The sequence below is a fragment of the Pelodiscus sinensis genome, chromosome 4, assembly GCF_052426305.1.
Source record: "Pelodiscus sinensis isolate ZL-2025 chromosome 4, ASM5242630v1, whole genome shotgun sequence".
Lineage (NCBI taxonomy): Eukaryota > Metazoa > Chordata > Testudines > Trionychidae > Pelodiscus > Pelodiscus sinensis.
In genome coordinates, this window is record NC_143055.1 from 60,003,426 (window position 1) to 60,031,246 (window position 27,821).

Genomic DNA, 27,821 nt, shown 5'->3' on the forward strand with positions numbered 1-27,821 from the left:
GTGAGTTGAACACAAACTTTGTATATTGTTTTTTAATATAAAAGTAACTGGGGTGGAGGGAGGCTGAGAACCTGGATGGGGGAGGGAGGAGAGAGGCTTAGGGCTGTGAGTGGTGCATGGTGTGGCTGGAAGTGCCACATCGGGTCTGGGGACCTCGACGAACTCAGGGTTGTGGGGGGCTTGGGACAACAGCAAGGTGAGCAGAAGGAGGGCTGGAGCAGGGTCGGGTCTGGCAGGGGGGCAGAGGGAGGGGGCATGGGCATGACAGGGGGAGGAGGGGTGGCAGGCTCATGGGTATGGGGAGCAGGAGAGGAGACCGGAGCCGGGTGTGCACTTCCCAGATGGTGGCATACATGTTTTCGCCTTGCCACACAAGCTGGTCTCACATACGATTATGCCAATAGGCGTCATTGTGGACTTTTTCTGGATCTGTTGCATGTCACACAGGATGGCTACGTGCTCCCGTATGAAGTCCTCATTCACCCTCCAGTGCTTGCAGCTCCCCTAGGTTTGGGCGGCTGTCTCTGATGGCGTGGATCGCCCCTCAGCAATGGCTGGTCCAGCTGTGGAGGAGAAGAGAGAGAGACGGTCAGTCATCCATCCAACCAGACATTGTCCCTGAGGCCGTGCCCTCCTCAGTGAGTAAGGCCTGTGAGCAAGGCCATACGTGGCCTGCACAGCAGGCCCTGCCTCAAGGCTCCCATGGGACCATATTGCCCACCCACCCCATCCCCCAGACAAGCAGGCCAGGGAAGTATCTGGCCACAGTGGGATCCCATGGGTGGGACAGGGGCCTGGAGCAGCCTGACTCTCCTTAGGGCCTACACACACACCTGCACCTGGCAGTGCTGCCTGTGGGAGCGGGTGGTGCCTCGTGCATGCAGGCATGGCCGTGTGCTATGTGTGACACTCCTCCGTCTGTGTGGGGTCGTGCGTGTGCCCTTGTGCCCAGCCTGCTTCTGGCAGTGGCTGGTGGGGGGAGGACATCCCTCCTAGGGGTCGGACGTGTGTGGGGCCTCCCCTCAGCCTGTGAGCAGCAGCCTGTGTGTGCTCCAGGGCTGGCTTCTGAGATCACGTGGTGTACACTGCTGCTGCACATGCTTGCACATGCACGGACAGCAGCACACCGTACAGACTGAGCATGCCAAGCGGCTATCACACCCCATCCCCTCTGAGCCCACCTCCCCTGCCCTGTGTGTGTGACAAACTGAGAACACCCACTTGATGATCCCTCTCTGGCATCAGATGATGCCTGGGATATGTCCAGAGCCTGGGGTACCAGCTCCAGCATGAGGGTGACCACGCTACCAGTGTCGTTGTCGTCCTCCTGCAACTGCTGTTGGTCGTCGTCGTCCTCCTCCTCCAGAAACTCTGACCGGGCAACCATGGGTGTCTCCAACCCCAAATCCACCAGTATGGGAGGAGAAAAGACTTCCCCACCCCCCAGGATCTGGAGCAGCTCTGTATAGTATGGGCAGGAGTGGGGTCGTGCCCCAGAGTGAGAGCTGTGCTCCCTGGTCCGGGGATACCCTTGCTGGAGCTCCTTGACCTTGCTCCGTACTTGGTCAAGGGTATGAGGGTGGTGTCCCTTCTGGGTCAGAGCTTTGGCCATGTGCCTATAAATGTCCGAATATCTGCACTTGGAGCAGAGATCCTTCAAGGTCTGCTCCTCCCCCCACAGCTCTAGGAGGGACAGGATCTCTGGCCCGGTTTAGGAAGGCGCCCGGCATTTGGTGCCCTTGGGTGGGTCCTCTGAGGCTTGGTGCTGCTCCCTGTGCAAGCCAGGTGGGTCTCGGGGGGGGGCTTGTGGTTTTGCCATGTGTCAGCAGGCCTTTGGCAGTCAGAGCTGAGTGGGCAAGGTCCTGCTGCAAGGCTGGCTTCCTGCTACAAGACTAGTCCAGGGTACCCACAGCTCTAAGAGCTGCCAGGACACGGGAACTAGAGAGCTGTGATTAGTGTGGATGGAGTGGCCACTAGGGCACCTGTGCTTTTTCCTGGAGGCCTCTTCTTTTGAAAAAACTCCCTCTTCCATGTCCACACATGCCTTTTCTGAAAGAGCGCTCTTGGAAAAGGTTTTCTTTCTCATAGAATGATGCTTACCAATGTCGGAAAAATCCCTGCATTCTTTCGATTTTATATGAAAGAATGCAATTGTAGTGTGGATGTAAGTGAAGTTTTTTCGGAAAACGTTTTTCCAAAAAAAACACCTGCCGTCTAGATGCACCTTTGAGATGCTTGTGGTTTGTCCCAAGAAACTGGCAGATTGGGATTGTCTCCCCCTTCATGGCATGATCCTGCACTTTTAAAGTCAATGGGAAGATGAATCATTTTTAACAAGTATGTGTTATTAAACAAGCCTTGAATTAAATGTCAGAGTATTTACGATCTGTATTACTTATATGGAAACTTGAAATGTGTGTGCTTTCTTCAAATAGAAGTCCTCAATGATCTTAGATATTCTAAACTATGTTCTTGATCCAGATACACACTAAAGAAAATGCATAACTTTAAGCACATGATGTCAAGTACAGGCAGTCCCCGGGTTACGTACAAGATAGGGACTGTAGGTTTGTTCTTAAGTTGAATTTGTTTGTAAGTTGGAACTGGTACATATTGTACCCCAGGTGTCCCCGATTCAGCCGCTGCTGAAACTGACCAGCGGCTGACTACAGGAAGCCCGGGGCAGAGCAGCTCTGCCTCGGGCTTCCTGTAGTCAGCCGCTGGTCAGTTTCAGCAGCGGCTGACTTGGGGACGCCTGGGGCAGAGCAGCTGGGGTGCTGCTGGGTTGGTCCACTAGTGCTGCACCTCGGCGCTGTGGGACCAACCCGGCAGCCCCCCAGCTGCTCTACCCCAGGTGTCCTGATTCAGCCGCTGCTGAAACTGACCAGCGGCGAGAAAAGCCTGGTCTGCTGGGGGGGATGCACTAGCTGCACACCCCCCCCCCCCCCCAGCAGACCAGGAAGACACGGAGCGGCTTTTCTCGCCGCAGAGGATGCGGGCAGCGGGACCGCGGCGTGTCTCGGCGGTCCCGCCGCCCGCGTGCTCCGCGGCGAGAAAAGCCGCTCCGCGTCTCCCTAGTCTGCTGGGGGGGCGCTAGCTCCGCGTCTCCCTGGTCTGCTGGGGGGAAGTGCCCCCCGCGCCGCCAGAGGCGGTGACAGTGGGGGAGGCACCCCACACTAGCTGCGCCCCCTCCCCCGTTCGTAGCTAGGGGTCCGACTTAAGTCGGATTGACATAACCCGGGGACTGCCTGTATCAGAGGCGTAGCCATGTTAGTCTGAATCTGCAAAAGCGATGAGGAATCCTGTGGCATATTAGGGTATGTCTACACTTGCACCTTCTTTGAAGAGAGGGATGCAAATGCAGCTAAACGAAATTGCAAATGAAGTGCGGTTTTGAATTTCTCATGCTTCATTTGCATATTTGCGTTATGGCGCTATTTCGAAATAGCACTATTTCGAAAAAAGAAATGCGGTCTAGATGCAGTTATTTTGAAAGAAAACCCTTTTTCTGAAATAACCCTTATTCCTCCTACAACTAGGTTTACCTTTTATTTCGGAAGAAGGGTTTTCTTTCAAAATAACCACATCTAGACAGCGTTTCTTTTTTCAAAATAGCGCCATAACACGAATATGTAAATGAAACATGGGAAATTCAAATCCACACTTCATTTGCAATTTCGCTCAGTTGCATTTGCATCCCTCTCTCGAAAGAGGGTGCAAGTGTAGACATACCCTTATAGACTAACAGATTTATTGGAGCATAAGCTTTCATGGGCAAAGATCCACTTCGTCTTTTTGCGGGTCTTTGCCCACGAAAGCGTATGCTCTAATAAATCTGTTCGTCTATAAGGTGCCACAGGACTCCTCGTTGTTTAAGCACGAGTAGTTCAGCTGAATTTAAACATGTACATAGGCCCAAATCCAGCCAGGCACTTATCTGTCAGCAAATAAATGACAGGTAAAGAATTACTGTGGGTATGTCTACACTGCACCTGGAGTTTGAAATAAGCTACACAATTTGAGCTATACAAATTGTGTAGCTTATTTCGAGTTAGTTTTGAAATAGCTTATTTCAAAATTTGGCACTGTATACACAACACTTATTTCAAAATAAATCATTATTCCAAAACATCCCTTACTCCTTGTGGAATGAGGTTTATAGGGGTGTTGGAATAGTGAGCCTGTTATATTTCAAAATAACAGGCGCAGTCAGACACAGAATAGCTATTTCAAGACACCTCTGGTATCCCAAAATAGTGCTTCAGTGTTGACATAGCCCATGTCATAATATTTTAACAGACGTTAGTTAAGAGTCTCTAGACTAGGGGTTTCAGATGGGCCTAAGGAAGTTAGGCACTCAGCTCCAGTTTAACTATTACCTCCCTTAGGATCTTTTCAAAATACCATCTCGTTTTCTGAGGCACAATATGAATGAAACTGGCAACTCCGGTTTTTAATCTGTATTAGGGTGAAATCCTGGCCCCCTGAAAGGAGTGTCAAATATACTTTGGACTTCAGTGAGATTAATAGTTCACCTTGGATGTCTATTTAGCATGTTTCAGGTCTGAGTTGGAAGACTGTAGGTATGTTTGAATCTCCACTGATACCATGAGTGACTGATGACTGAGTATCATATAGAATTCTTAGCTTCCACTTCAAAGTCTGGTCTCCCCTCAGCTCCACTGGCCAGGTCAGGGTCAACTGCTCCATTAGTTAGAGCAGTTCCTCAGGGCCAGACCTACAGTTCAAGAGCTTAAATGTTCTCTCTGGTATGGCCTGCTTTTCAGGGGGCTGATTCCTCTGGTAGGTGTTACAGATCTCTACAACAGGTCATTCTAATTGCTGGCTCTTCAGGTACTTGCAAAGTCTTAATTCTCTAAGTGTTCTAACTCATCCTCTTTGACCCAGTTTTACTTTGTGTTGAAGGTCATTTAATGTATGTATTCTGTATATAGAGGTGCTATGCTTGTAAAGCAATACATACATAATCTCAGCAGCCAAAATGGTCAGATAGTGAACTAAAAACCTTCTACAACTAACTTTTCCATCATATCATTTACTCCAGCCTGTTTGGCCCATCATGCCTGAGGGGGAAACAGAACAGTCATCTTCACTTCGGGCCCCAGAAATATCATGGAGTAGGTCCTTAAAGAATCCATTTTGAAGCACTTGGTGGCGAGGAACCTGTTCAGAAACATAGATTCACCAAGTCATGCCTGACCAACCTAAAATTGCCTTCTATGATGATGCTGAGTTGCTCTGTGGATATAGGGGAAATGGTGGACATGATATACCTTGATTTTAGTAAAGTTATGATACAGCCTCCCACATGATACTTGCTAGCAAGTTAAAGTAGTATTGCTTGGATAATTGGACTATATGCTGAATAGATCATGAGGCTCAATGAGTAGTGATCAATGGTGCTATGTCTAGTTAGCAGCTAGTATCAAGTGGGAAGGGGCACCACAGTCTGGTAGGGCTGCAGGTCCCAATGTGGTGGAGATAGTGAAGGGACAGGTAATTGCAGGTGAGACACCGACTGGAGGAGGGAGCTTCTGAGAAGCAAGAGCTAATTCTTAGGACTAGCCAGCAGGAAATCAGGCGAAGTTATCTTTATCGGATCTTTTCTTTCACACAGAACACATCTGTATCTCAGGTCTTAAACCTCCACACACACCCACCACCAAAACTTATTGTAGCTTAATCTTTTGGAGATATCAATGCATGGATGTAGGCATTCAGAATCAGTATTAAATCTGTGGTTCACCTTGATTTGAGCCTTGCATACCACCTGAAAACAGTCCTGAATAGTATTCAGCAAAGATTCAAACAAAACTCTCATATCTGAATGCAGGTGAGTTTAGCTTGCACAGAGTTGATGCAAACTAGTTGATGTACAGTAGTTAAGCTGTACTAACAGCACGCCCGTGATTATGCCTCTTTCAATTTGCATCACTGTGTACATGTAGCAGGAGCTTAGTGCAAACTAAGCATCTGACCTTCTGAGGGTATTCCACAATCCTTTATACAGTCATAGAATCATATAACTGGAAGAGACCTCAGGAGGTCATCGAGTCCTTTGTTTTGCCTCTGAGGAATGTACATTTTGGGATTGTTCTTACTGCATGATGAAAGATGCATAGGAGAAGTCAGCAAAATTCTAGGACCTGGGATCAAATTTTTAAAATCCCAATGATTCTACTTTGTCCTATGATTTACTGTTTGCTGAGCAGACTAGTGCCATTTTCAAATAGTTGTTGGCCAGAAAGTACTCACACCACTATGCTGGTAACCATGAAATACACAGTGGTATTTAGTGTTTACTTGAACTTCCATAGCTGAGGGGCTATGGCTTTGAAATTTGCCAGCCACACCACCAAGCAGATGTCTGCTGCTGGGGTTCCTTTAGTAGCAATGGAGGAAAGAGATTAAGGAAGACGGGATCAATGCTTAACAGCTGCTGCTACTACTACAATGAGCTTAAGCTGGAGCATCGCACAATGCAGGACTATTTCTGGGCTTGTGGCAAAACTAGCATCACCTGTAGGGAAAGGATTGTTTTGCGGATGTGGGATGGCCGGCAGTGGTGAGAACTTCAGATTGGGAAACAAAGCCTTTAAGATGTTTTCAACTAGCGTTGTAGCTTCAGCAGCAGCTTACCAGCATGTGAAACTCCATACAAGCTGAAAAGTGAATTGCTATTGCCATCTGGAAGCTGGCCACTTCCTAATTACCTGTTTGTACTAATTTGGTATAAGGAGATTGAGGACACTGCCATACAGGGGTGTGGTGCCATGCATAAGGTACTGTTTCACTGGGCTGTAAGTAAAACTGTATCAAATTCATGGCCATAAAAAGTGTCCTGGACTGTGAAATCTAGTCTCCTGTGCATTTTTTACCCTATACAGAAGTACACAATGTTTCTCAAACTGAGTCTCCCAACCCAAAGGGTTTTCTACATTGCTTGACTCTTCCCAAGGCAGTAATGGTGTCTGGTTTCTTTGCCATGTAAGAAAACAGCTTGTGAGCTGTGGCATTTTACTCTGTGTTGGAGTGATTATATTTTCAGCCCAAAACAGTACACCCCTATACTAATACTTCCTGTTTGTTCCCCATACTCTTTGCGTTTGTATATAGATATGTAAGATGTTGAGCAGATTCCCCTGCTAACTTCCCTCTTGTTGAAAATATCCACCTGATAGTTATTTTTTTTCTCCTTTGATAAATACTTGGAAGAGAATATGGGCAAAAGGTCACCTAGTAGGCTCTGTACACATAATGCTTGCATTTGTTTGTCTTTTGGCAGACACTAAAAGATTTTAACCCACTTTGCCCAAGAATTAGAAAGAACCTTGACATAGCCTTAATTTGGTCACAGTGATGATAGTAGGGCTGGAATAATTTTTTTTGGTCATTGGCCTTAGTTCTTGCAATCATTTGAATATCTCTATGAATTGTTGGGTCCTGCTCATGTACCCCCTGAAGTAAGTGACAAAGCTCCCTCTGACTTCTGTGGAATAGAATCAGTTAGGGACAAAGTAGGGATGTAATAGTATAGTTGATTAACTAGTAAGCAAAAGCTTATAGGTTAATGCTACAGACTACATGCATTTCTCCCTCACTCCTTGCCAGTAAATTTTTTAGCAGGCTGGCCAGCAGCCCAGCTCAGTCCCAGCTTGCATTGGGTCCTGGATCTGCAGCTCTGTATTTAAAGTGTATTAGGCACCAGGTGAGCAGGCAGCCCAGCTCAGTTCCCGCTCATGCTGGGTCCAGGAGCTCAGACCCCTCCCCCACAGACAGGGGCTGCCCAGGGACTATAGAATAGTCGACTAACCGAGAAGAATTCATGAGGTTAATCAACTATTCAATTAACCGATATTTAACATCCCTAGGCCAACTTAGGGAAGTAATAGTATAGTCGATTAACTGATAAGCAAAAGCTTATTGGTTAATGCTATAGACTACACGCATGTCCACACCCCCTCCCCCCCACATTGCCAGGACATTTTTTAGCAGATTGGCCAGAAGCCTGGCTCAGTCCTGGCTTATACCGAGTCTGGGACCTACCCCCGCTGTAGCTCTGCATTTAAAGTGTATTAGGAGACAGCCCAGCTCAGTTCTGGTTCATGCTGGGTTTGGGAGCTCAGCCCTTCTCTCCCCCGGGACAGGGGTTTCTGCCTCCTTGAGCTGCTGCTTCTGTATCAGAGGCAGCAGCATGGGGCAACAGGCAGTCAGTCTGTGGGTTCAGCTGGTTTTTAAACTGGCTCTCCTTGTGGACTAGCTTCTGCCTGACACCCCACGCTGCTGCCTCTGATACAGAGATAGCAGTGCTGGGTGGCAAGGGGCATCTTGGGAGTGGGGCCAGAGCTCACTGGCTGCTGGCCCCACCCCCTGGGGACTGTAGAATAGTCGAGTGACTGATAAGAATTCATGAGATTAATCGACTATTCAGTTAAGGGATATTTAACATCTCTAGGCCAGATGCACAAAAGGGATTTCCAATGTGTCTGCACCTGGAGTTGGAAGATGTAACTTTCAGCATAAGCAAGCATAACCATACTAGCTCTATTGGAGCTAGTGCATTAAAAACAGCAGCGTCAAGGGACTAGCTGCCTGAGAAATCTTTTCAAGACACTAGGTGTATATATTTGGGTGCTTACCCCTTCCCATCACTTGTGCCACATAGTTACTCTCTCTATTTTAGCACACTAGTTCTGAGCTGGTGCAGTTATGTCTCTTCAAACTGGAAACTATACCTCCAGCTCAATGTTGACACAAGGCTGTAGGAAGTTGCCTAAAGGTAATGTTAATATATTTGGACTTCCGTAAGGCTCTTGACATAGATAAGGCCCATGGGATATTTTGATTTAAACATAAAATAATGTAGCAATGTTAAATAAAGACTAGTTAACTGATTGCAAACAGGAACTATTATGTTAAGACCTAACAAACTGGGTGTATTTCTAAGGTAGTCAGTCGGAGATTGGTTCCTATGTTAATATTTTTCTTTAAACAGGGATCTGGAAGAAAACCTGAAATCTTCACTGAAAATTTGCAGATGACCCAAAAATTGGGGGAGTGGTAAATGAGGACAGTTTATTGATAGTCATCTGGATCACTTGGAGAGCTGGATGCAAGTAAACAATGTGTTTTAATATTGCTAACTGTAAATGCATGTACAGTAAACTTCGGATAATCCGGCACCTTTAGGACCCAGGGGGTGCTGGATTATCAAATATGCCGGACTATAGGAAGGGGGGAGGGACTATGAGGGGTCTGGGGTGGAGTGGGACCAACCCGGCACTAGCTGCTCTGCCCCAGGGTCCCCAAGTCAGCTGCTGCTGAAACTGATCAGTGGCTGACTCAGGGAAGCCGGGGCAGAGCAGCTCCAATTGTTCTGCTGCCCAGAGCACTTCTGGGTTCCAGATGGTGCCGGACCATCAGGAGTGCCGGACCATTGGATGCCGGACCACTGGAGTTTTACTGTAGTAACAAAGAATGTAGGCCATACTTACAGAATGGGAGACTCTATCCCAGGAATCAGTGACTCTGAAAAAGGGGTGGGGGTCATGGTGGATATTGGATAATCAGCTAAACCTCTGCTCCCTGAGCAATGCTGTGGCCAAAAAAGCTAATGCAATCTCTGGATGTGTAAACAAGGAAATCTTGAATAAGAGTAAAGAGGTTATTTAACCTCTGTATTTGGCTCTGGTGTGACTGCTGCTGGAACACTGTGTCCAATTCTGCTGCCCACAATTGAAGAAGGATGTTGAAAACTGGAGAACGTTCAGAGAACACCCACAAGAACAGCTAGATTAGAAAAATATCTTACAGTGATAGGCTGAATTCCTTGAATCTATTTAGTTTAACAAAGAAAGTAAAGAGGTAACTTAATTAATCTAGATTACCTACATGGGTAACAGATATTTAATATATTGTTCAGTCTAGTAGAGAAAGGTATTACATGATCCAATGGCTGGAAACTGAAGCTAGACAAGTTCAGACTGGAAATAAAATATAAAATTTTAAGTGATAACTAACCATGGGTCATAGTGAATTCTTCATCACTGGGTGCTTTTAAATCAAGATTAATCTTTTTTCTGAAAGAAAAATGCTCTATGAATTATTTTGGAAGTTGTGTTTATACAGGAGTTCAGACTAGATGATCCCACTAGCCTCTTTTCTCCTTGGAATCTGTGAAGCTTGACCTACTACCTCCCAGATGAGCATACTAACCACTGAGCTAGCAGGCATTTAGGGGGTCACCTCAGTTTCCACCATTGAAGCTGTTCCACTTTGTGTTAAAGGCTTAAGTAGGCATTGGAGCAGGGGTTGACCCTGGGTTTCCCAGTTGAGTGCCCTAAGCACTGAAGCTATAGAGTCACTTTCTCTGGTCCAAAGTATATTAAAATATTTCTTTTTCCTTGCCTGGATGGCATTCTGTGGGTCACACTTGCTAATGGAGCCTAGAATATATTTTGCAAGGGGAGTGCAGCACTTCTGGTTAAGAGTCCAAAAGCTGATGAACTTGCAACTGTTCAGTGGATAGAAGTCCAGTAGCTAGGTCACTAGCCTAAGTTTTGGAGACCCAGGTTTGATTCCCTGCCACAGACTTCTTGGGTGACCATGAGTAGGTCACTTAGCCTATATCATCACCCAAGATGTCGGAATCCTGGGTACATTTCCCCATTCTGAGTCAGACCAGGAATTTGAATTCACAATCAAGGAAAAAGGCCATGCTGGTGGCTTATTCCCCTGTTTAAAGGGGGACATGAAGGCAGTTGTTTAAAAAAAAAAGGGGGGGGGAGGAGGGAGAAGAATATAATTCAGAAGATAGGAATTGTAAAAACAAACAGACATAATAGGATGTTAAATATCAGTTAATTGAATAGTTGAGTAACCTCATGAATTCTTATCGGTTACTCAACTAGTCTATAATCCCCAGGGATCCCCAGTGTGCTCTGGCCCTACTCCCAGAAGTCTCCTGCCAGTCCGTGCTGCTGCCTCTGTAGGCAGCAGCGTGGGGTGCCAAGTGGGAGCTGGTCTGCAAGGTGAGCCAGTTTAAAAACCAGCTCCCCTCGTGGACTGGCTGCCTGATGCCCCACACTGCTGCCTCTGATACAGTCTGGTGTGAGCTAGAACTGAGCCGGGCTACCTGGCTCCTAATACACTTTAAATGCAGAGCTAGAGCGGGGGTAGGTCCCGGGCCTGGCATGAGCCAGGACTGAGCCCAGCTGCTGGCCAGCCTGCTAAAAAAATTACTGGCAAGGGGGTGAATGGAAAATGTGTGTAGTCTATAGCATTAACCTATAAGCTTTTGCTTATCAGTTAATCGACTACACTATCACATCTCTAAGACACAACAAGAAGTCTATGGCCAGCAGAGTTCAGGGTAATAAGAGGTTTTTAAAGCGTCCTGTGAACAAAAATAATCATAACAGTGGGAATTGGTCTGTTACTAGATGGAAATAGTAGAATTTTTGAAAAGGCAAAAGTGGTCAGTAAATTAGCTATTTGAGAGGGGGGGGAAATTTGTGATTGAAAGTGTTATCACATATCAATTTCACTAGTATCTTAGGAAGATGGTAAAGACCAGCTACTAAAGTAAAATTTGTAAATCAGAAGTTCCAGATAACTAGCATAAGGGTTTTTTTTGCTTTTAAAGAGCTGACTGTGTAGCTTTTTGGACTGTTCCTAAAAATCAACTATAAGAATTGGAACATGGGAAGTTCTAGAAGAAAGCTAATGCGGAGCCAGTATTAAAGAATAAATGGATGGCCTGGGTAATCAGAGGCCTGTCAGCCTGACATTGATTCTGGGCAAGACGATAGACTGAATGATATAGGACTCAACTCCTAATGAACATGGGTTTATGTTAAATGGAGAGGGGAGAGAGAGAGACTGTGATTTCTCAAGTGTGATTATGCAGCCCTATCAGGTGGAGCCAGCAGCAGCCAGACCCAGGTTTAATATCTAGGGGTTCCTCTCCATCCATCCAACAAAGAACTGTCTTGAGTCCCCGCCCAATAACCTAGGAAATTCACACACCACCTTTGGGTGCCTCTGAGAGCCAATACTTTCCCACTTGCAAGCACAGAGTGAGTGTAGAAAATAAACTTTTAATAAAAGGGAGGGAAGTAACTTGGCATTAATTTGGGAAAAGACCACAAACAGCATTCATAAACATAAACCATGAGTAAAAGTCCTTCCCCAAGAACATCGGGCAGTGTCCTTCTCCTCGCAGGTTCTTAAGTCCAGAAATCTGAATGCCCCTTTCACATGCCCAACCCTTCTTTGCGTCTCAGTCACGATTGCTTCCTTGATCAGAGCAGACCCAGAGTTCAGAGGTGCATCTGCAAAGTTCACCTCCCATCCTGGGTGAGAGGATGGGAAGGTAAAGAGGCATCTTAGTCCACTGGTCGCCTGCTCACTTACTGCTCCTGCCTGCTCATGGTAGATTTGGCTCTGGGTCCTACCACAAGTGATTTCAGCTCTCAGTGATTTCCACTCTTGGCCCAAATCACATTGCAGCCCCAAGATATTTCCGCATCCACTAGAGTATATTTTAAATAATAAAAGAGATGTCTTCTGAAGCCTATTTTAGCTTTACTCTTGAGACAGTGGGGAGAAATAGGTTGAATCATTCTTACAGACCACACTTTGAGGATACATAACCTGCTGATTGAGAGTCCTGTCTTCCCCTCTTAACTTCACTGAACTCTAGGGCTATGTCTACACTGGCGCGATCTTGCGCCAGAGCTATGCAAATGAGGCTAAGCATGGAATATTGCCGAGCCTCATTTGCATATCTAATGAGCCGCCATTTTGCAGAAGAGGCTCTTGCGCAAGGAGCTGTCTACACTGCCCCTTCTTGCACAAGAAAAACCCTCTTGTGCAATACTGTTATGCTGATTATTTTCAGGAATAATGGCATTGCGCAAGAGGGTTTTTCTTGCGCAAGAAGGGGCAGTGTAGACAGCTCCTTCTTGCGCAAGAGCCTCTTCCGCAAAAATGGCGGCTCATTAGATAAGAAAATGAGGCTCGGCGATATTCCATGCTTAGCCTCATTTGCATAGCTCTGACGCAAGATCGTGCCAGTGTAGACATAGCTTAGCAGTGGAGTCCTTGTCAAGAAGCGGTTCTTTAAACTGACATATCTCCTTCCTTTGAAACAGGTTAAACATAGGCTGTCTTTTCTGTATTCCCACAGTAATTGCACACAATGGTGATCACGTTTCACAATCCCTGCATTTAGTGACCCCCCCCACATCATAGCCAAATTGATTACAATGAACAAAACATCACTTCATTAGTTGAATTTCTAGAAAATCTAAGCAAACAGGAGTGAACCATATTTACATCCACAAGTCCTGTGTCTCATTCTTTTAATAGAGTGTTTCCTCTCCTTTGAGCCAGGTTAAGCACAGCCTTTCTTTTTCTGTACAGCCTCTCTCATGAGCCTTTCTCTCATGTGTGAAATAGGGATAATAGCACGTCCCTACCTCTTGTATGTAGTAAGGCACTCTGGTATGAAAAAGGAAGATGATATAAGTACTTTTCAGAGCATATTAGAGGCATCACTTGTATGCAGTTGTTTCCTAATGGATGAGCACCATTGACACCATTTGATGTCTGACGGAGAAATAGTTCTCCATCAGCCTGGGGCATTCTTGCACATTGCTCTTTACATAAAAAATTCCATGCTGGTAGAATCTTGAGTGACTTAATATGTATAACAATGTCACTGAACTGGTAGGGCCTCATGGAGAGTTAGTGGAGCCCCTAATTAAGAATCTTTGAGCTCCATGAAGCAAACTCTGGGCTTTTTGTTTTTAAAAGAAGTATCTAGCTTTTTTTCTTGCAGCAAGACTTGGAAATGCAAACCAACTGCTAGTAGAGCAGCTCCACGCTACTTCTGCAAGGGAAGATTGCAGGGTTCTTCAGATAAGAACATAACACCAACTATACTAAGTCAGAACAAAAGTCCATCTAGTCTAGTACCCTGTCTTCTGACAGTGGCCAGTGCAGGTACCCCAGATGAAATGGACAGAACAGGCAATCCTCAAGTGATCCATTCCCTGTTGCTCATTCCCAGCTTCAGGCAAACAGAGGCGAGGGATGCCATTAAGACTAGGGATCCCTCAATTACAGCTATAGATTTAAAATTAGTCAATTCTTATCTTTGAGATATGCTCCAAATTTAGCTTGTGAACCCTCCAAGCCATTAGGCAGGCACAGAACAATGTGATAATGAACAGGAATTGGCTTCATTTGGAGGTGTTCTTTAGGCCTGTCCAAAAATTCTAATGCTAGCTCTGCTTCTTAATTTTCAACCTTCACTGAGGTTGGGACGGAAGGAGCAGCTGCACTGTCTCATCTGCTCATGACTCTGATTACTAGAACATCTGAGCACTTCTCAGTTGTTACAAAACAAACATGCTAGTAAGGATTTCTTTTTGTCTGTAGATGAAAGAGCTTAATTAGTGTGTGACTTGTGCTTCAGAATGAACCCAAATCTCTGAATTACAATTTCTAGCACTGCTACAAATTTGTTCTATATGACTTGGCCAAGCCTCAGTTTCCTATAGTACTTCCTTTCTCTTGCCCTATTTAGATTGTAAGCTTTTTGGGGCAGCGATTGTCTCATACTCATGAGACATACTCAGGGGTGGGTAATAATTTGTTGCTGGGGGCCACTTCAAAAAGTCGCAATGCAAGGGGCAGAGCCTTGAGTGAAAGGGGTGGGGCTGGGATACTTCCAGGTTCCCCACTCCCAGACCATGATTGGTTTGGGGGTGGGGGAGTGCCTTTGCCCACTCGCCTCCCCCCCCTTCCCCTTAGGTGCCCATGCCCCTGGCTAGGAGGAGACTTCCCACACTCCCCTGCCCCCAGGCCAATCAAGGTCTGGGGGCGGGAGAGCGTGCAAAGTTTCCTCTGCTCTGTCCCTGCCCAGTGAGCAACTCACGGCGCTTCTAAGTGCCGCGTGGTGCTCCTCACAGAGCGGGGCCAGAGCAGAGGAAACTTTGTGTGCTCTTCCCATCCCCAGGCCCTGATTGGCTTGGGGGCAGGAGAACATGCACAGCCTCCTCCAGTCCTGTCTGGAGAGACTGGCGCTTTGGGTGCTCACCCTGATTGGCCTGGGGGTGGGGGAGCGGCAGGGCCTCTGCGGGCCAGATCCACCTGCTTAGAGAGCTAGATCTGGCCCTTTTGCTCACCCCTGGTCTAGCACAGTGAGGCGCTGACATGAGCTGGGGCCTTTAAATACAACTGGAATAAGCATGTGCATCTGAAATACTTGTTGTAGGAAAGGAAAGCCAAAGATGACTCATTTAGTTCTAATCATAGTACCACACATGACTTGCCAAAACCACTGCTGAATGCGGCAGCTGCAGAACAACCGACTGCTACTGTGGCGAGCAACCTCTATAACAGCAGTAGGTAACCTAGGTCAGTGAGTGGGCTGCATGAGTGGCTTTCCATCTCAGTGTGCTGCAAGATTCTTGTAACCAAGGTGGTCTCCCAGGGTAGGGTTGTTTTGCTAACTGTGCTTGTGTTTTTAGAATTTGCAGGGTGTGCTGACAGAACTGTAGCAGTGCTTTATTGGATGCTGAAGTAGCACATGGCTCTGTCAGTCAGTCAATGTGTGCAATCAACACACACCTCACTTCACATGTCCTTGCTTTACGTGCATGTCACTATAGTAATGCTAGTAGGAAAAAAACCTGCATGGATGGAAACCAGCACAATCTAGCAACTCTATTCGTGGGCAATGGTAAACAAAATGTCTTGTGGGGCACATAGCACCCTGATAGGTGCAGGTTGCCCACCACTGCTCTATAAGATGACAGAGTAGGAGAAAGGGAGTGAAGCATGATGGATTAAGAGGAAATGAGCCATCAGAAGAGTAAATGGTTTGGTGGATTTAGGTTGCTAACATGGACTGAAGGACTCGCCTTCTTGGGGAAAAGAGTATGGGTACGTCTACACTTGCTCCCTATCTCAAGATAGGGATGCAAATGTAGTGTACTGAAATTGCTAATGAAGCAAAGGATTTAAATATCCCATGCTTAATTAGCATAATCATGTCTGGGCACCATTTTGAAATTGCGTTAGTGTGAAATAAAACGCCCCATGTAGCAGTGTTATTTCAAGAGAAAACTCTTCTCTCGAAATAACTGTTACTCATTTGTCTTAACTTATATAAATCTGGTCAATATGCATGACTGTCCTTAGTGATATGATTAGCACACTGTGGTTTTCAATAAAGCTTTTTAAAGAAAAAGTCTAGGGGGATCAAATAATGCCTCTATTTGCCAAATAATTGCATATGAAATTCTAAACTTAGTAAGACTGATTCTCATGTATGCAAAGCTTTGAATTCAGTTGGATTACTCAGATGAATACATGTTTGCAAGATCAGGCCCAACTTCCATACTGAAAAGTATGGAAAAGTTCATGTTTAGAAATATAGTCCTCCCTCAGTGCTTTAGCTCTGCAAATAAATGAGGGGAAGATTAACATGTAGTGAAGCTAAACGCCCTTGGTTGTATTCTGTGAAATAATGTCTGTGCTGTCCTCCAAAAACCTAGATGTACTGCTTGTTTTTTATGTTTTTTAGCAACCCAGTGCACGTTGTACAGTGATTACGAAAACTGGAGTGGCAACTTTGCAATCTAAAAAGTTTCTTTATTAGGTTATCTTTGTCCTGGCATTCTAACCTCTAGTTATCTCCACCAATCAGAATGGAGCAAGTGCTGTTTTGCCCCCTAAAGGCACATCTGCATTTGTGAATGGTTAACTTTGATCCCAGATAACTATTAACATTCTTGTAGGAAGCCCAAGCAGATGACATTTTAACCTTTCACCTAGTTAGTTGTTGTTGAAAAAGTTATTAAACCCTGTCTTACATTCTACACTCTAACCTCTGTAAAGGCATACTCTGGTCTTTAAGATACACATGCATCTGACTTTACAAAGACTTTCCTCGTTGCACTATTCTCATGCTGTTTTAGCTGTTTGAAGTCTGCAAATATAAGCACTCAGAATCACTTTTCATCTCATCTGAGTTTTCATAGCATCAGAATATATTTATGTCAGAATATTGGCAAAGTGAACACTGAAAATACAGACAGGTAAAGGGGTCTCAGTTTCCCCAAACCAATGTGACAATGCTGGTAAATTATCAAGCCTTTAAAAATAGACTTGGAGGTGATTCTTTGCCACCACTATACATACTGGAAGTGCCAAGAGGACAAAACAAGCTTCTGATACTGAAGCTTCTGTGAAATGTGAAGGACAGATTGTGTCACTCCTATTGAGCAATGCTTCACTCTTGCGGTGCAACGTAAGGGTGGCACAATCTGGCCCTAAGGGGTTTAAGATGATTTGAGAGATATCTCAGATAAGGTATCTTTTTTGCAATGAGCAGATGTGCTGGAACAATGTGTGTGGGGAAGGGGGGAGGGTTGCTGAGAGCTATTGAACCACTGTAAACACTGTATACAATGGAAATCAGTTTAAGCTAGGGGGTGTGTTCACACAACCCTTAGTACAGGCCAGTGTTTATTGTACAAGGGAGTGAAAGAAGGATCAGATTTCAGGAGAGGCCTATTTTGGTTTCCAAGAGTTTAGAAATGTAATTTAATGGCCAAGTTGCTACAAGACAAATACTGGCCTCTCTGTTTAATAAAGATGGGTTCCCTACAGCTCTGCCTACAGGTGACGGGGCTTTCTATTGTGCTGGGGGAGGCCTCCACCCCACAGCTCTGCCCTGGTGTTGCCAGATAGCCCGTGTGTTCTGTATTTTTTGGGAGACTAATTCCACCCCAGTCAGTTTTGGCTGAGAGCCCATGGAAGGCGCCTCAACGCAGCTACAAAGCACCTGCAGGCTTCTCTCCTGGACTATAGCACCACAATGTGCTTGAACAGCGCTCAGGAGCAGGGACAGGGCTTCTCCTCCTCTCCAAGGCGTCACTCCTCCTCAGTTGCAATCAGCTGAGGGCTCCCAGTGCCGATTGTGCCCCGCCTCCCAGCCACTCCCCCCGCCCATGCCAGGCTTCTGTCTGGCAGCCAGCTGGAAAAACAGAAAATACTGGACATTGCACATGACCAGTATTTTCTGAATTTTTTTACCGGACAGAGTGCAAAAACTGGACTGTCTAGTAGAATACCGGAAACTTGGCAACCCTACGTCTGCCCAGGGCTGGTCCTAACCAATTGGGAGCTCCGGGCAACCACACAAAAATTTGTTGAACAAAAAAAAAGTGTCGGGGAATAACCGGGGAAAGCTGGGGGTGAGGATTCAGGAGGTCAGGCTCTGTTGGCGGCCCCTTGAAAATAGCAGCCCCAGATAACTGTCGAGCTTGCCAGCCCCTAAGACTGGCTCTGGCTCTGCTCCAGGCCCCACTCCCACTCCACCATTCTCTTCAAGGCCACACTCCTGCCCCTCCTCACTTCTTCCTGCCCCTTTCCCCCCCATCCCATATCTTCCCACCCAGTTCTGCTCCCCCCTCTCCCAAGTGCACTGTGTTCTTGCTCTTCTTCCCCTCCTCACACACCAAGAAACAGCTGCTTGTGGTGGCCAGGAGGTGCAAGAAGGGAGAGGGAATTGCTGATCTATGGGGCCTGTTGACATGCAGGAGGTGCTGCAGGGGACAGGAAGGTGCTAATAGGGGGTTTTCCCACTGGTGGGTGGGTTTTCTCCATGGGTGCTCCAGTCCCAGAGCACCAGTGGAGTCAGGTCCTATGTCTGCCTACTTGTTGCATCTCTTTCTGCTAATGAAACAGGGCCTTGGTCTTGACTGAAACCTCTGTCATTACCACAGTATAAATGCAGTTTAATTATTTCCTGACTCGTAACCCCAGAATGAAAAGGAGAAGTAGCCAATAACAGGATAAAAAGGCAAGGAAGAAGAGAAGTACAGGTAGTCTGACAAGAAGCAGGGAAGATATAATGGAGGTAGCTAGAGATTAGAGGAGGGTAGATGATTTGCAGAAAATTGTAGGTGGACATGGAAGACAAGACTTGCAGCCACAAAGGCATCCTGAAGAGGCAGTACTATGTCATTTGGGACTTCCTACTAAGATGATCAGCCAGATCTGTCACTGGAGAGGATCTAGAGAATAGAAGTGTGGAGCTAAGATGCAGGATGTGAACCTGAATCTGATAAGAATCCTAATTGTTCTTCATGTGAGAACAAATGCTGCTGCTGCTGCTGCTGCTGATGTCTCACCGGAAGACACTTAGAGAAATGGAAGCTCATGTAATCTTTAGTGGGATTCTACCTTTCCCTAGAGGACAATGAAAGTGAAACAAGATTATGGTAGTCATCAAGTGGCTCAGAAAATGGTGCTATTAGGAGGAGTTGGGGATGTTCAATCACTAGAAGGCATTCCTTGTTCTCATGTGAGGGACTCCATCTAATTAGAGAGGGTAATAGTCTTCTGGGGTGGAGATTGACACATCTGATTAAAGAGCTATAAGCTAAGTCTACACTGCCAGTTTAGTGCATTGAAACATTCTGGCTCAGGCGTGTGAAAAAATACCCTCTCCCCAAGTGCAGCAAATTACACCAGCACTGTGAGCTACTCCCCTAATGGAAATGGTTTACCTAGAGTCCTGGGAGAGATCTCTCCTGATACTTGTGCTGGGGTCATCTTTTCACTTTAAAGCTCTGCTGGGGCAGCACTTTAATTTTAGAAGTGTAGACAAAGCCTTAAACTAGGAATTTGGAGGAGGTGGCTGAGATGCTCTTGTAAATTGCCATGCCTGAGTCTAATGCTGTGGGAGGGAAATCAGAGCAGATGCAGATCGCTACAACAAACTGTACGCCCAGAATCTGATTTGGTTATGGATAGAAACTTTAATATTAATAATCACACAATTAGTAGGAGTTAGTAGTTTAAACAGAGATTGAAGGACAAATGCTACTAATAGGCCCCAAATATTCCTGGATGTGATGATTGACAGATTTCTTTATCAAATTGTCATTGAACTGACAAGACACGATGCCAACAAGACGTGATGTCATTTTAGATTTAGTATTGGTAAGTAGAAAGGACCTCTACAACCAGTTCTTCCATGAGGACAACCTGGATTCAGATGATGATGAGTTAATTCCCTTTAAACTAAATGGAAGGATATACAAATAAGTAAACTTCTTTAGAAAATTAAGGGAAATAATTCAGCAAGTAGACTAGTCTGAAGACCTTGAGAAGCTAAATGAGGAGTAGGCTTAGAATTAGTTTCTGCAACTTTGACTTAAAATGATTGGAGCCTGCATTCCAAGCAAGGAGAGAAAACTCATAAGGAAGGGTTTCAGACCAAATTGGATGAACAAGCATCTCAAACTGGTTATTAAGAGGGGAAAACTTCTAAGGCAGGGATTGGCAAATATTTTGGCAGGGTATGGAAATTATATGAAGGGCCGTGAATGCTCCTGAAATTGGGGATGGGATGCAGGACGGGGAGAGGGGTCTAGCTGGGGATTTGGGCTGTGGGGTAGGGCTGGGGTCAAGGTTTGGTGTACAGGAAGGGGCTCCAGGCTGGAACCAATGGGTTCAGAGGACAGGAGAGGGCTGTGGGAGGGGTTTGGAGGGCAGGGGTGTGAGTGTATGAATGAGGACTCCAACTGGGGATGAGGAGTTTGGAATGCAGGAGCGGGATTGGCTCATAGGTGCAGGCTAGAGGCTGTGTTTATGTGACACAGACAGGCATAACTGAATCTGGGATCTCTGGAGCTTAGTGCATGAGCCTCTACCACTTGAGCTAAAAGCAAACTGGCTCTCATCTAAGGCTATAGAGCAGACTGATTTTTTTCTTTGTGTAAGTGGTCCCAGTGTCACTACATGGGACAGTGACCCACACCCAGCAGGTATGTGGGTTACACTTATTTCCGCAAACAGCTCACAGAAGCAGTAGCAGGTCCCCATTTTGGCTAGCTCCTACAAGGAGGAGCATAAGGCGGCTCTCTGGTTCACAGCCAGTGGGAGTGGTGCTTGGAGCATGCATGGAGCAGAGCAAGCCATAGACCCTGCTCCCCAGTGGTAGCTCAAGGGCTGGATTAAAATGGCTGTTGGGCCAGATGCGGTCTGCAGGCTGTAGTTTGCCTGCCAGTGCTCTAAGAAATGGATGTATCTGTAAGGAAAGTTACTTCTTGGAGATCAGGAAGTGTAGGGGGAAAGTGAGAACTGCCAAAAGCTAGGCTGAGCTGGATATTGCTAAGGCCATCAGAATTAATAATAAATGCTTCTTTAGCCATTTAAATAGCAGTTGGCAGTCCTAGTTCTTTGTTTTCTCAGTATGCATGAAGATTAGACTATCTAGGTATGGCCCAGCATAAAAGAATGTTTTACCTTGGTTTTTAATAAGGATAATAAGGAGCTTGCTGGTAGTGGCAGGGTGACTAACGGGAACAAGGATATGGAATTAGAAATGACCACATTTGAGGCCGAACATTAACTCAAACAACTTAATGAGACCAAATCATGGTGCGTGACTAATCTCTATCCAAGAATATTAATGGAATGATTCATGACTTACAAGCCTAATAGCAAGGATTTGTAATGAATCTAAACTTAGGGTTGTATTCAGACTGGAGAATAGAAAATATAGTACCTATATCTAAGAAATAAGAGAAAGTTATCTGGGAAACTACAGGCCAATTAGTTTAATCTCATGTGTATGCTAGGTCTTAAAACAAATTGAGAGAAAGTAATTTAAGATATACAGGAAAATGGGAATTGGGTAAAATATTATATGTTTTTCTTTTTGACCAATGTGTGCTTTTTTCTTGAGAACTGATTTTCCAGGCCAAAGAACTGCAGTAAATCGAATCTACCTGGATTTCAATATCACATTTGGTACAGTAATATATGGGAAACTCTCAGAGGGGTAGCCATGTTAGTCTGTATCTTCAAAAACAACAAGGAGTCCTGTGGCACCTTAGTCCTTGTCTACACTAGGGGTGTGTCTAGACTACAGAGTTTTGTCGACAAAAGTGGACTTTTGTCGACAAAACTATACCTGGGTCTACACTACCGCTGAGTTCTGCCGACACAACGTCGACAGAACTCAGCAGTTTTGTCAACGCTAGTAAACCTCATTTTACGAGGCAGAGTTTCTGTCGACAGAAGGTGTTATTGCATGTAAACTGTCCTTTGCATCTACACTACCATGTCGACAAAGCAGCTTGCTTTGTCGACAGAACTCAATGTAGTCTAGACGCTCTTTGTCGACAGAAGTTTTGTCGACAGTATCTGTCGACAAAACTTCTGTCGACAGAAGCCTGTAGTCTAGACGTACCCTAGGAGACTAACAGATTTATTAGGGCATAAGCTTTCATGAGTAAAACCCGCTTCAGCCCTATTTCTTAAAAGAAAAGACCACCACTGTTAGATGAGAGTGAGGTTACTAGTGGAGTTCCTCAGAGATTGGTCATGGGACCAGTCGTATTTAACATTTTCATGAACGATTTTGTTCCTATATCTTATGCTGTGCTAATAACTTATCTTCAAATTTATTGGAGGAATCAGAATAACAAACTAGAAGATCTGAATGACTTTAACCTCAGTAATAGAAATAAGATATAGTTTAATAATGCAAAGTGCAAGGTCATGCACTTAAAGACTAATGAGGACCTACCAAGCTGGGAAACTACCAGTCGGAAGTGACTATGAAGGATCATAGAATCATAGAATCATAGGACTGGAAGGGACCTCGAGAGGTCATCGAGTCCAGCCCCCCGCCCTCAAGGCAGGATCAAGCTCCGTCTACACCATCCCTGACAGATGTCTATCTAACCTGTTCTTAAATATCTCCAGAGAGGGAGATTCCACCACCTCCCTTGGCAGTTTATTCCAATATTTGACCACCCTGACAGTTAGGAATTTTTTCCTAATGTCCAATCTAAACCTCCCCTGCTGCACTTTAAGCCCATTACTCCTTGTCCTGTCCTCAGAAACCAAGAGGAACAAATTTTCTCCTTCCTCCTTGTGACACCCTTTTAGATATTTGAAAACCGCTATCATGTCCCCCCTTAATCTTCTTTTTTCCAAACTAAACAAGCCCAGTTCATGAAGCCTGGCTTCATAGGTCATGTTCTCTAAACCTTTAATCATTCTTGTCGCTCTTCTCTGTACCCTTTCCAATTTCTCCACATCTTTCTTGAAATGTGGTGCCCAGAACTGGACACAGTACTCCAGCTGAGGCCTAACTAGTGCAGAGTAGAGCGGCAGAATGACTTCACGAGTTTTGCTTACAACACACCTGTTGATACAACCTAGAATCATATTTGCTTTTTTTGCAACAGCATCACACTGTTGACTCATATTCAACTTGTGGTCCACTATGACCCCTAGATCCCTTTCTGCCATGCTCCTTCCTAGACAGTCGCTTCCCATCTTGTATGTATGGAACTGATTGTTCCTTCCTAAGTGGAGCACTTTGCATTTCTCTTTATTAAACCTCATTCTGTTTACTTCTGACCATTTCTCTAACTTGCTAAGGTCATTTTGAATTATGTCCCTATCCTCCAAAGAAGTTGCAACCCCACCCAGTTTGGTATCATCTGCAAACTTAATAAGCGTACTCTCTATCCCAATATCTACATCATTGATGAAGATATTGAACAGTACGGGTCCCAAAACAGACCCTTGAGGAACTCCACTTGTTATCCCTTTCCAGCAGGATTTAGAACCGTTAACAACAACTCTCTGACTACGGTTATCCAGCCAATTATGCACCCACCTTATCGTGGCCCTATCTAAGTTATATTTGCCTAGTTTATCAATAAGAATATCATGCGAGACCGTATCAAATGCCTTACTAAAGTCTAGGTATATGACATCCACCGCTTCTCCCTTATCCACAAGGCTCGTTATCCTATCAAAGAAAGCTATCAGATTAGTTTGGCATGACTTGTTCTTCACAAACCCATGCTGGCTATTCCCTATCACTTTATTACCTTCCAAGTGTTTGCATATGATTTCCTTAATTACCTGCTCCATTATCTTCCCTGGAACAGACGTTAAACTGACCGGTCTGTAGTTTCCTGGGTTGTTCTTATTCCCCTTTTTATAGATGGGCACAATATTTGCCCTTTTCCAGTCTTCTGGAATCTCCCCTGTCTGCCATGATTTTTCAAAAATCATAGCTACAGGCTCAGATACCTCCTCTATCAGCTCCTTGAGTATCCTGGGATGCATTTCATCAGGACCTGGTGACTTGCTGACATCTAACTTTCCTAAGTGATTTTTAACTTGTTCTTTGTGTATCCTATCTTCTAAACTTACCCTCTCTCTGCTTGTATTCACTACGTTAGGCACACCTCCAGACTTCTCGGTGAAGACCGAAACAAAGAAGTCATTGAGCATCTCTGCCATTTCCAAGTTTCCTGTTACTGGCATACAAGAGTAAAGTCAAAAGTTTAAATGTATTACTACACTTAATAAAACCCCATGGACTTTCAACACTTAAACAGTTCTTGCTCAATGGTAAGAGCTAAAGTACAAGATGAAATGTGCAGATAGAATGGCCATCTTTGGAACAACCTTATTGTATATCAAGGGAAACAAAATATTGAGAGGCTTCAGCTCTGGAAATGTAATAAATTGTTCCAAATATATCATCAGGAAAACTAAACCTTAATATGGAATATTTGTTTTCCAATGCTACCTAGGGTCTAAAAGTACAGATGATTCATAAATATTTAGCATTGCAATAAGATAAGGTCATCTGAGCTAGGTTTTCTGGGACTATATGCTAACTAATAATCACTAGAATAAAATTTTGCTGTGATCATGCCCCTCTTCCAACTCAGCTTCAGCCCATGGAGGGAGGGTTGGAAAAAGGCTGGGTATGCCAGCTGAGAATCCCCCTCATGCTCACATAAAGCAAAAGAGCATGAATCTGGTCCAATGCTTTGTTCCTTAGCATCATGTTTGAAATTGGGATATATAAATACTGGCTGCTACACAGAGAGAACTAATTGCACATAGGGATGTAAAAATGAATAAAAATATTAACTGTATAACCAATAGAAATTCTACTGATATTGGAGAAACAATTCCCATAGCTGAGATGTCAAAAAGATTCTGCAGTCCCTGGGTTTTGCTTGGTGGTCTGGTTTAGGTGTATATAATATCTTAGCTTAAAAGATCAGTTTCTATCCTGTTCATGGTACTATGGCTGCAGCATGATGCAATGTTTGATTCCGTGGAGCAACACAGAGCCCCCAGGAAGTGGGGGCAGCCTGGGGAGTTAGCTGCTCTGTTTCCTTGTGGAAAAAATTGAACAGCAACAGGGTGTGTTTTTCTTGTTTGTTTTTTCCAAAATGAAAGCACTTTGTCATGTCCTTTTCCAAGGGATTTATTTAATGTTGGAATTTCCCATAGGACAGAAACTCTGAGGTTTTGACTAGCTCTGGTTAAGAGAGCCGTGACATCATAGCCACTGCTTCCTAAAGTCATACTAAAGTCACTTTAAACAGGACTATATAGCACTTTAAAGACTAACAAGATGGTTTATTAGATGATGAGCTTTCGTGGGCCAGACCAGTTTCCTCAGATCAAATAGTGGAAGAAAATTGTCACAACCATATATACCAAAGGATACAATTAAAAAAAATGAACACATATGAAAAGGACAAATTAAATTTCAGAACAGAAGGGGGATGAGGCAGGGGGAGGTAAATGTCTGTGAGCTAATGAGGTGTAACAGTTAATTCGAGCTAAGGACATAGTTCGAATTGCCGTTTCACTGCCGTGTGTAGCTGCGGGCAGTTACTTCGGACTATTGGAATTTAAAATGGTGACTGGACGGGAACATGCAAATAAAGCCCAGGATATTTAAATCCCGGGCTTCATTTGCAACTTCGAATGCCTACATTAGCCTCCCTAGTTTGAAGTAGGGGGCTAGTGTAGACATACCATAAATGTGTGGAGAAACTTAGGGCCCACAAGAGTCTAAAGCTGGTGCAGGGGTATGTACAGGTTTTGCCTTTCACTGATTTTCCTGAAGATCTGATAGAGTTGAGGATGGGCCCTGAACTTGTTTCTATGTGAAAGATGATCAATTTTGTTGGGTAGGAACTCTATGAGCAGGTCTGTACTGAGATAATCCTAACAGAGAATTCTCTTCTACAGATGTTACTGTAGGATGAGGTCACCTGGTCCTTCAGAGGGGCCTAGTGACTTTTAGCCAACTTTCAAAATAATTGGGGATGATTACATGATCATTGCATCAATTTTGGACTAGTGGCTGTAAGCACTGTTGCATTAGAATTCCTCTAAGCTGTTATACAAAACCTGTAATAATGCAATTGTAAATATGGTGACAAATCAGAGGCTAGACAGGAGACTTTACAGAGTTTCTAAATGTTTTGGTAAAGGAAGCTAATTTAATCAACTGTGAATTAATATAGCAAGAACTAAAATATCTGACCTTGAGTATGCATAAAAGTTTTGTGCTTTCTCAAATTCATAACAAAAATAAATCAGAATTGTTGCTACATGTTCATTTTTAATTATTCCATTTACTGCTATGCAGACTAGAAGTCACCAGAACATTATGCACCAGTCATGCAGGAACAAAGCTAGGGATCTTCTTTGATACAGTTATTTTCCTGATGAGTGATCACTGAACAGCCCAAAAAGTTTTTATGAAGAACTTTGCTATCATAACTAAACTGCAAATTAAGATAATTTTAAATCACCAGTGGTACCGAAAGTGCCACTGTAACACGCTGCTGGAGATATCCTGAGTTGTGAGCCACTGTTACTGCTCTGCCTCAATAATGGTATGTCTAGACTGCAGTACTGTTTCAGGATACCGGAAGTATCTCGAAATAGCAATTCCACATCTTGTTCAATAATAAGTCTTTGAACCAACTTGTTATTTTGAAATGAAATAACGGGCTTGCTATTCCGACATCCCTGTAACCTTTGTTCCACGAGACGTTTCAGAATAGCAGTTTACTTTGAAATTTGGTGCTATGTAGACAGTGCCAAATTTTAAAATAGGCTATTTTGAAATTAGTTTGACATAAAATGCACAATTTGTATAGCTCAAATTGTGTATCTTATTTCAACCTATGGGTACAATGTAGATGCACCCTAAGAATTGAGCAAATAACCTCTGTCAGCTCCCTGCCCCACAAGTTTCTCTTCCTCACCATCTTTTTTCACCCAGACTTTGCTGACCAGGTAACAGTCGGGGAACTCTAGCCCCCAAATTCCTCACAGATGTTTCTTGGCAACACACAGCCTCTACAACTGTACATTCACATATAGATATTAAGTTTGCTTCTTTGTTAGTACATCCTAGCTTAGCTGTTTAACTGGGTTAAAGACACTCTTCCCTTTCAACATAGCATGGAACTGATTTATAGTAAAACAAGTTTACAAAAGAGCTTGAATTAAGTGGTGCCACATAAAAGAGAGAAAGGCAGAGATAGTTACAAGCACATAAGAGTGAACATGTGTATCTAAAAGACTAAAACTTAGTCTAGCAAGATACTCTTTGTCCCAGATGGTTTCTCTCACCTCTGATCTCCTTTTCAGCTTTTTACAGGAACAGACATCATATAGCTTGGTTTCTTTGTCTCCTAAGGCAAAGGATCAAGATGCAGTCTGTTCCTTATATTGGCAAAGAGATGGTGTTGTCTTACAAGTCGGGAAGGCCTCCAAAGAATTCAGTGTTTCTCTTTGTTTCTTTGGCATGCAGGAGCAGGTTAATTCTTTGTCTCTTGAATTCAGCAACAGAATGACCTTGCCAGGTTAGCTTGATGGATTTGTTTATGTTTAATATGTAATTTGACGTAAAC

The 27,821-nt window shown here is 44.5% G+C and overlaps 2 long non-coding RNA genes across 3 annotated transcripts in view; one reads left to right on the top strand and one right to left on the bottom strand.

The window, feature by feature from the left end:
* Position 1: 1 nt before the first annotated feature.
* Positions 2 to 27,772, bottom strand: LOC142829636 (uncharacterized). The gene is made up of 2 exons (XR_012904262.2): positions 27,541 to 27,772; positions 2 to 563 (listed from the first exon to the last, which is right to left on the bottom strand). It is a non-coding gene; the product is annotated as an uncharacterized LOC142829636 (long non-coding RNA).
* LOC142829637 (uncharacterized) overlaps positions 13,084 to 27,821 on the top strand; it is a 43,263-nt gene continuing 28,525 nt past the window's right edge. Inside the window, exon 1 of one of the 2 annotated variants that reach the window (XR_012904264.2) lies at positions 13,084 to 15,447. This is a non-coding gene — a long non-coding RNA (uncharacterized LOC142829637). The remainder of the gene's footprint in view (positions 15,448 to 27,821) is intronic. The other variant, XR_012904263.2, reaches the window with a different exon arrangement.